We start from the raw sequence: 9,959 nt of genomic DNA, 5'->3' as shown, positions 1-9,959 counted from the left end.
CAGAGAATGGGACTTGTGGGAACCTCAATAAGGTGTGGATAATTTCAGTTTATTCCTTCACAGACGGGAGGGTGTTGATGTCATGACAATGCTGGTCTGTATCAGCATGGGACATTTTATGTGTGATATATCAAACAAATCCACTTTGGCTAATAAAAGAGTGAAGCTAAGGTTGGACTGGTTAGGTCAATCATATTTAATATGATTGATATAGGCGTGTATGCAATGAGTCTTCAACGAATTTACCCCTACACATATTGAGTGTCCAGGATGCATCAATCATCACTCCTTCCCTCCTCTCGCACTGTCTCTCTCCCACTCACTTTCCTCAGCGCTGCAGCAGAAAAATACTGCAGTATTATGCAATTGTCCTGCACACCATTTCTGTTTTTGTCACAAGAGGGCACAGTGTGGGTACCGGATTCATTCATAGTGCTGCTATAATCAGAAACAGCTGCCTGCATACACTGCAGGATGTCAGGAAATGTTCACGGAAATGCATTTTCATTGACTTCATTGAAAGAAAGCAATAGCTATTTTTTTTTTTTTTTTTTTTATAAGATTGCATGTGCTTTTTTATTTTTATCATTTTAGTGACAAAAATAATAATCTCTTTAACAGCTTTTGGTTTTTTGTGGCATTGTGCACTGTACTGTAAGTTGTTTTGCTTCGTAAGCATCTGCTAAAATATGTGCATGCAATTTAAAAAAAAAAAAAAAAAAAAAAACTGCAATTATCATGGTGTAATTTATAGAGGCTCGTAAGTGGACTTGAATACCTTTGAATTATGATGATGCGGCATTGGACTGGACATTTAATGGGGCTTAATTAAAGGGTTTGTTAAATTCTGTCAATTTACTCACCCTCATGCCATTCCAAACCTGTATGACTGACTTTCTTTTGTGGAACACAGAAGATATTTTGAAGACTATTGGTAACCAACACAGTTTTGGTGCCCATTGACTTCCTTGCGAATGGGCAAAAAAAAGAAAAAGAAAATTTGTCCAGAAATCTACTGTTCCACAGAAGAAACTCAGTCAGCTGCACTTGAAAAGGGCCCATTCTGTCCTAATCATTGTTGTCCTTGTTCTAGGTCGTGTTGTGTTTCGATAGAGAGTATTCTGGGACCCCAGTGTTAACCTCTTTGGACATGTGGGAAGTACTACGGCCAGTCGAGGGGAACTGTTTCTCTTCTGGAATCTCTACAAAGGTACTCATCCTTCAGTTTAGGGATGCTTCCATATTAAACACCTGGCTATCAAGTTGTTAATTATTTTGATATTATGGGTGATAATGTATGAAATATATATATATATGATAGATAGATAGATATATATATATATATATATATATATATATATATATATATATATATATATATATATATATATATAATATATAAAAACATTAATTCATTCAATATTCATTATGAGATCTGCTGAAGATTACGTCTTACCCTGCTATTTAACTATTTGTGTATTTAAGCGCTAAGTGTTGGTGGTTAAAAAAATAAATAAAAAATAGGCATAAATGAGTTTGCACAATGAAGTTTCCGATACTGACCATATATCAGTAGTAAATATATTGGTTGAAAAATTCTCTCAGATAATTATAGTTGCATAATTGTCATTCAGAGCTCACTTTGAATCTGACCTTTTGTGTCTTCTCAGCTCCCATACTGCTGGCTCTGATGGCGGGAGAGGCTGCAGGCATTATGGAGAAATATCAGTGATGATGTCATCGTTGGCCGTTGTTTGGCAATCCTCAAGGGCATCTTTGGAAGCAGTGCAGTACCTCAGGTGAACTTGGATGCGCTAGAGAAATTTATTTAATTTGTAGTTCCGCACTGTGCAACAAAAGCTTGTGTGAGTAGAGCGGAAACGTCAAACTTAAATCTAATGAAAAAGAATTCATGTCTATAATATATCACACACTGAGACTCTGGGGCTCATTCCTGTGGTATGAAGCGTCTGGCTCTGCTCCAACAACAACAAACTGACTGTGTGTTGTTTCTGTCGTCATGGCAGCCAAAGGAGACGGTGGTGAGTCGCTGGCGAGCCGACCCTTGGGCCCGTGGGTCTTACTCGTATGTAGCGGCCGGTTCATCTGGTAATGACTATGATCTCATGGCCCAGCCCATCACACCTGGTCCTGCCATACCTGGAGCCTCACAGGTGAGTGTCATAAGCTTATTGCTCATTTCCACAAGATGCTTGTGTCACCAGAAGCAGACGTTATGCTGATTGTGTGCATTTTGCAGCCTGTTCCAAGTCTGTTTTTTCTTCGCGGGGTGAACACACAATCAGAAACTATCCCGCAAACGGTCCATGGTGCTCTGCTGAGTGGGCCTGAGGGAGGCAGGAAGGATCGCTGATCAGTTCCTGGGAGCCATGTACACTATGCCACGCACAAGCCACTGCCAATCCAAACCCACAGCCCTCCCCCAGCATCCAATAAACGTCTAAAACCCACTCATGATGTGCACAGAGAGAGAAGTGTGAGTTGGGGATATTCAGTGAAAGAATGCCTTGTTAGATAAGAGTAGCTACTGGGGCAGGTCAAGTAAGGACGACGGGGGACTCCTTAGACTGGAATGTGTGTTTATGTGAGAGTTTGTCTGCATTTAAGAACATGCCTTTAGGGAAATAATTCACTAATCTGGGAGCTGGAGATTTAAAACAACCCTTCACTCATTTGCCTTTGCTGTAGCAGCTTTACTGGCTAACTTTCAAGTCATCTGAAAGGACAGGTGGATGGTTCCAGAAGAATTCCTAGGTATGTCGGAATTTACCTGGAATGGTTTGTTCCCCGCAGAGGACAGGGGCTGTTATTCACACACAACGCAACTCATGCAAAGACTTCAATCACAAAGGATCAGATGTTTCAAGGCAGAGCATTAAAAATTTCAATTCTAAAAACCAGATAGGAGATGGATATGGATGCATTAGTTGAAATCCAACTGCCTACCCAACCCATTCATTTTTATTTTTTCATAATAATAATAATAATAAAAAGGAAATCAAAAGCAAATGTCATGACTTTTCTATGTTGTTTCTAGTTTGAATGTTTTGGTTAGGAAAAATTGCTTATTATCTGAAATTCACATCGTGTTGCTAATAGGTCTGTTAAAATAGAATATCAGTTATAGCTTTGTATCTTTTTTGAGCAGTTCATGGTTTTCTGAATGAAGTTTTTTATTTGTTTAATTATGGTCATTGCAATCTTTTTTTATTTGTGTTTTTGTTTTTTTTGTAGTAAAAATAAATATGAAGTCTGCTTCATACCCCCGAGCTTTCTGGTAGTTTTATGGTTCTTTGTGGATATATTTTATGTACATTTTTCACATTGTCCTGTAAAACATGTTGAGAACCTACTGTTCTTTTCCATTCATCAGTGCTATTTCTCACACTGTTTGTGTTGGTATTCAAGTTTGCCTGCTTAGTTCTGTTTCATACAAAACGTGTTTGTGTTCCACCATTACTCTCTCATGAGTGCTTCCGCAAGTCAAGTTAAAGTTGCCATATAATAGAAGTTCTGAATGCATGTTCCTGATCTTGTGAAACCATTCATTTATTTTATATATTTTACATTTTTAATCAAAATGTCATAACTCGATCTTCCAGTGAAATGACAGCCTTCCCTCTGCTGGACAACTCCAATCATTTAGTCTGCTTAAACCACGATCCTTTCTTAAAATCTGCCTCAAGCATGCATTCAGATCTAGCTAATTTCTCTAGGAATCCACACTGTCTGGATTTTATCTGAGGGCAAAAGGATGTTCCCAAGCAGATTTTATAATAAGTCACAACTTTATTTATGGTGTCTTGCTGTTTGGAGTGAACAGCTTTTTGTCAATTTTACTTATTTTGGTCAGGCACTCTTAAGTTTCTTTAGCCTCTTTTCATGGTCTCATTTTTCATCTTCTTTTGGTTGTGGCCATTTCCTTCCCATTTTTGTCTGCTTTGCTTTTTTATTCTTAGTTTATCCAGTCTCTTCCCATGCCATGCTGCCCAGAGGCTTTCTTGGCCACTCTCTCCCGCTCTCTGTTCTTGCTATAACCCCTCCAGGCCTCTGGCCACAGCCCCAGTTTGTGTGGTGTGGGCCCTGGCAGCTGCACTGCATTGTGGGAGTCTGAGGGACCTTAGCTGATATTGGCCCCAGCAGTTTGGTTCATGATTAGAGCCTTGAGCAGCCTGCACCACGATGCCACAACCATACTTTAATTCATAATCCTGCAGTTGTCCAGTGGTTTTGATAATGTGAGTACATTCGGTTCACTGACCGCAGGGCTGAATCGCCATCAAATCACGTCTATTAGATGATATGGTATTTTGTGGATGCTTTTATGTTGAACTGTTAACTGCAGACAACTTCAAGACCAGTTCCTCTAGATTTATTGACTTTCCTAGAGTCACAACGTTAGCCGGTAGCAGGAAATGATGCGAGCTGCTCCCCTCAGGACAAACTCCATAATCTGATTGCATAATATTAAAATTGATTTGATCTCCTTGACAATTCAACTTGTATTTTAACACATTTGACGTGCTGTAATATTCTCAAAGACACCTGGATGCCTTCTGGGATCTCTGATCAATATTTCATTGCGTTTAGACTCGGAGTATTCAACTAGGAGGGGTATTTTTTTATGCACGCGCTTTGCAGTAATGGGTACATGAGCGTGTCAGAACTCGAGCATGACTCATCCTGTTTACAGGCAGATGTTACTCTTAATCACCCACACACTACAACGACTTAAATCTGTGTTGAAGGGCAGATTGCTATGTTATGAACTCCGCTGTCAGTATTGCTTAATATTAGTACCAAGCCAAAAAATCTGCCGACCATACGTTTACTATGTACTTATGCTTTTAAATAAAGGAACAATTCTCAAGTCATTTACTCACCTTGTGTTATTCCAAACGTCATGACTTTCTTAGTTCACACCAAAAAGCGTGTCCACCACACCGACCGACCCTCGATCGATCGGTCTGTCTGTCTATCTATCTATATACAGCAGTCAGCATTTAAAGTTTATCAAAGTTGTCCTAAGAAAAGAATGCATTTTGGTTTTACGACAACTTTGATGAAAGGTTTTGATCCACTTCAAATGTTCTCAAAAGGTGATTCCATCTATATTGCTGCTGTGTGTCATTATCAGTATAGTTGTGGCGTGGACTTAACTATTCTCTTTGTACTTACCGTACAAAAAAAATAAAATTTCCAAATGGGAAAACCCACATGCCTAAAATGCCTCATGAGTGTTGCTTATTCTAATTGAAGAGTTGTATTTAGATTGATCTATCTGGCATCACACAAAGAGTGTGTTCCGCCAGTTGAAAACCAAAGGGGTTTTCATTGTCAAAAATACTGAATATCAAATTCCTTTGGTTTGTGTTTTTATTACACTGTTAACACCAATAAATCTATTAAATGACAGCAGAGCTTCTTGGAATGTACGTTGAGTCCATCAGTCATGTCTAGTAACCATCTGCCGGCGGATTATCCAAGAAATTTATCCACTCGAAAAAAACACAAAACCAAACCTGTTACAAACAAGTTTCTTTTATTATATTAGCTGGAATACATAGAGTCTGCAGTTCAGCCTAAAGAGATATCAAGCTCCATGCACACTGGTGAAACATGTTAAGCTGAAAACATGCACAAATATTCCAGTACAAAGGTGGAAGACTGAAACAACAGTGTGTATGGTGACACTGAGAGGCTGAATACAATGAGCAATGTTCACCTGTGTCCTCACTGCAGGTTCACGCAATACCAACATCTGCTTGATCAGAGAGAGAAATCACCACATAGACACTCTCAATTTTTGTCTCCCTTCTTTAACGATGCAGGCCTGTAGTTATATGTGCAGTGTAAGCAAATAGCAGTAAACTTTAATTCAGTGACTGTGTGTTACAGCATGTTTGTGTATGTGTGTTTTAAGGCCGAAATCTGTCTTTGGCAGCGCTTTTACTACGGCCCAGGAGATGAATGAACAGAAGGGAAACCCACAGTCTGAGCGGTTAATAAAAGATGAGAACAGTACAGAACTGAAACCATTCTGAGCCCCTGGCTCAACAGGTCCATCTTACTTACCCTAACACTTCCCTTAGAATGAAAGGAGAAAAAAAGCGAAAAGCGGTGAATTACACACACTTAACTGAGTCTGCTAACTTTAATAGTTGATACAAATTATGAATAAAATAGAACACTGAGATTAATCATCCATAAAACACTCTCCAGGAGCCCAATAAGGTACACATCTACACAACGAACAAAAAAAAAAAAAATTAACATGGCCCACTTTACAAAATTACAAGATACTTTTAAATAAAACCTATCCGATTGTAGTTTGAAAAAAAGAAGCAGATAAAGGAAAAGCTTGACAACAGAAATATTTACCCTTTTAATTTCAATAATGCTTAAGAAGCTTTTCGTTTCCTTGTAAACTACAAAAAATATCTTGGAATGATTTTTGGCACATTACGTATCAACTGAAACAGACAATACAGAGCACTTGGCCTTACAGGAAAAAAGAATAATGTCACAAATGAAAATAAAACACTTTGCTGTCTTTAAAAATAATGTGGACAGTCCATGGTCTCAACCCCCAAAAATATAAGATCTGTCTCACAGTTGCTGCAGGGTGAATTATTGTCATTCCTGGCCAGTGCACAAACACACGTATATATATACACATCTTTGATGGCTGTACATTCACTTAATAAGGGGAAAGTGATACAAAAAAGGGGGTGGGGGTGGTGGTGGGGGGGGGGGGGTTAGAATTTAATTAGAAAATGAAATCCATAAATGTTAAGGAAAAGGTCAAAAGAGTCATTTAAGTTAAGTGCTGGTAAGTGCAATTCTGGAGTGATTTTTTCATGACACAGTGACCTATTTTTGACCTTTCAGGGCCAATGCTGGCACACAATTGCGGGTATAACACAGCCTTCAAAATGTCTCTTCTGTACATTCAGTCTTACTTTATTGCTTATAAATGACATTTAGAAAATAATTACAACTACTTTCCTCAATAAGGCTTAGAAAAATTGTCACTAACAATGATTAAAAACCCATTCTGAGTCATCACCAACTGACAGAAGTTAAAACATGGTAATGCTTACTGACTTGTGTCACAGCTAGGTTAAGGTTGACCTCCTAAATGTACACAAAAGAGATGTAGATGGGAAAACCTTGATGTAGGAAGATATATTTTTATGTTAGTTCTTTCAAACGTACAATATGTGAAACTATAACCATTGATTCGTCCTGAGACATGTAATCAAATCTCACAGCCATTATTGCTAAAAACAGAATTAGAGAAATGAAAATCAGAGACATGTTCCAATGACTACTGAGGCGAAACGGCACACTGACACATTAGTAAATGGGGTGGACAAATGAGGAAGAGATTCCTTGAGAATTTGCGGTTTAAAAAAGACAGCTTTCAGAAACTTTCAGAGCATATAAAAAACTACGGTTCCTGACAGCTGCGGTTGCGCGTTGAAGCAACCGAGAGACCTTTGCCTGGCCGGGGGGGTGTTGGGAGGGAAGAGTCTGCTGGTATTTTCTGCTGGTAGACTCGCACTATATCATCACATCGATTTGGGTCATGCTGCAGTTTTAGGATCATGTTTTCAAGCTTTGAGAGGCACAAATTTATTATAGAAGGATTTACAATTCATAATGCCTTAAACTATTTGTGGAAGTTGAGAGGAACTTACTGCTAACTCTACAGAATCCAGGGTGAACCTCCTTGTTCTTCTTGGTACCACGCATGGACACCATCCCAGCTAGCTGGCCGTTCACCCTCTCTGCTTCCTCTTTTGCTTTTTTTGCTGCCAGCTTGTCTCACTTCCTCCCTCAGAAGTTAGCCCATCAAATGAAGCACTAACCTCCGACCTGCAAGCAACCCTGGGGCCGTATTTCAGGCCTGCTGCCACTGCTTTAGCCAGCTAATAAAATGGCTTTAGGAATCGGCAGCTTGGATTACAGCAGCCTAGAGCACTAAGGTATTCTGGGAAAGCAAGGGCATGAGATAGAGGAACCAGCATGTTCGCTTCAGCCCAAGACCCCTGAACAGGAAGTAGAGGTGAAGTCTGGGGAAGGCATTTGGAAAAACACAATGGTTTTACTGTGCAGAAAAAAGCACAAACCAAAATTTGTGAAGTACAAAGCCAAACCACTGGCCGAAGTCAAATGAGGTTACTGTTATGAGAAACTTTCATAAATTAAAAAAAAAAAAACAACTAGGGGTAGAACGGTTCAACATATATATGCTATAAATGCTATATGGGCAGCTTTAGAAAATTATACCGTCCGTTTTAAATTGGATGGTAAATTCCTTATATTATTCATTACACATTAAATATTTTTGCTGTTAAGCCACGTCAATTATGTGTAGTGTCTCCATTTCTGAGGTATAATCCAAACCAAAGCTCTGAAAACATTATTTATACATCAGAAATGACATTTTCAGACGGATATAGTCTGTTTTTTGTTTGTTTTGTTTTTTTACTTCATAAGTCTGTTTTAATGATGATTTAAGTGCAATTATAAATTCATTAGAATGACTTTAAATGGATAAACCAATAGACAAAAAGAAATTTCCACTTGTGTTTCAAAGACTCCATCCAGCCCAAGCAGAGGGCAGAGACTATACAGGACACAGAAGCACATGAAACCAGAACGAAGCAAAAAAAACGACCGCGTTGGTGAGGCATGGATCTTTTTAAAGCTGTAATAACCAAGTAAGGTGCTGCAAAGAAAGCAAACTGCCCACCTGAACATCAGCTCCCAGAAAATTATATGTACAGCATTAGATTGAAACAGAAAAATAAAACATCCCCAAATTCCAGTGACATTGGAGACTGAGATCATCTGGCGGGCCGAGGGACAATGGACCCTTCGTTCTCATCGTCGGGTTCAATCGAGACATGGAATTGGATAAGAGAGATATCAATACACACAGATACTTCAGCGTAGGTTTTAAGGACAAGAGGAATCTGAGCCTGAATGAGAAAATGAATCATTGGCGGCACTGGAGTTTAAAAACCTAATAGAAAACAGTACAAGACATTTCAACTGCAGCAGCTCTATTCAATAATATTTCAACAAGTACTAACCGCATGAGGACAAAGTGATGGGCATTCCGATGCTTTTCAATGGTGAGGCCGTTTATCCAGATACAAGCATTTTCTAACTTAAGCATTCTGGATCCTCTGTTGTATCATGCTAGCCACCCTCAAGGCTCAACAAGCTCTACGGCTGAAATAACTGAAAACTCGACCCATCTAGGGAACTGACTCGGACCATCAGAATGCCTAACACTGGTTTCCTGTGACACACTGAGAGTTCGGATCAGTGTCTTTCTGTGCAAGTTTGCGAATAGAGTTACAAAGTGGCTGTGAGGAGTCCGCTCTTAAAATCCTCCAGAAATGTCCAGCATTTGGGTTAATCCCGGTTAGCTACCCAGATGGACAAGGTCACATCGAGATGAGCTCTAGATGATTGGATTCTTCTCCAGCTGGTTTGGAATCCAAAGCCAAAATCCCCTTCAGAGCTACTGAGGCGGGAAAGGGTCACCACGCAGATGCGTTTCCCAGATTTTAGTGTTGGTGGTCCTGTGCATTTCGCTATGCTGGTTGTGCCAACCATCAAATTCAGTTAAAAGAGAAGATGAAGGAATTTAAACAAACTAGTCACAGAATACAGTTCAATGAACATGATCAGATTACATGTAGTAAAAAAAAAAAAACTTGGACACCAGGAGCTTTAAGGGTGAAAAACTGGGCTTAATTACATAAATGCATACTGAAGACTTGGCATATACTCTAAGCATGTAGTTGTCTACTGGCTCTACCTGTGAACACCTGGACAATCAATGAATTTTAGTTTTGTGGCAATAATCCCAAAGAATTCCTGAATTAACCACCATCCAGAAAAAAAAAGTGAGATTG

At 39.2% G+C, this 9,959-nt stretch overlaps 1 long non-coding RNA gene across 1 annotated transcript; it reads left to right on the top strand.

The window, feature by feature from the left end:
* The first annotated feature begins 14 nt into the window (after positions 1-14).
* LOC122134205 lies at positions 15-2,280 on the top strand. The gene is made up of 5 exons (XR_006162216.1): positions 15-32; positions 1,094-1,210; positions 1,671-1,799; positions 2,028-2,174; positions 2,261-2,280. It is a non-coding gene; the product is annotated as an uncharacterized LOC122134205 (long non-coding RNA).
* The last annotated feature ends 7,679 nt before the right edge of the window (positions 2,281-9,959 follow it).

The sequence above is a fragment of the Cyprinus carpio genome, chromosome A17 (genome assembly GCF_018340385.1).
Source record: "Cyprinus carpio isolate SPL01 chromosome A17, ASM1834038v1, whole genome shotgun sequence".
Taxonomy (NCBI): Eukaryota; Metazoa; Chordata; class Actinopteri; order Cypriniformes; family Cyprinidae; genus Cyprinus; species Cyprinus carpio.
The sequence above is the reverse complement of the archived record's forward strand: the minus strand, read 5'-3'. Positions and strand labels throughout refer to the sequence as shown.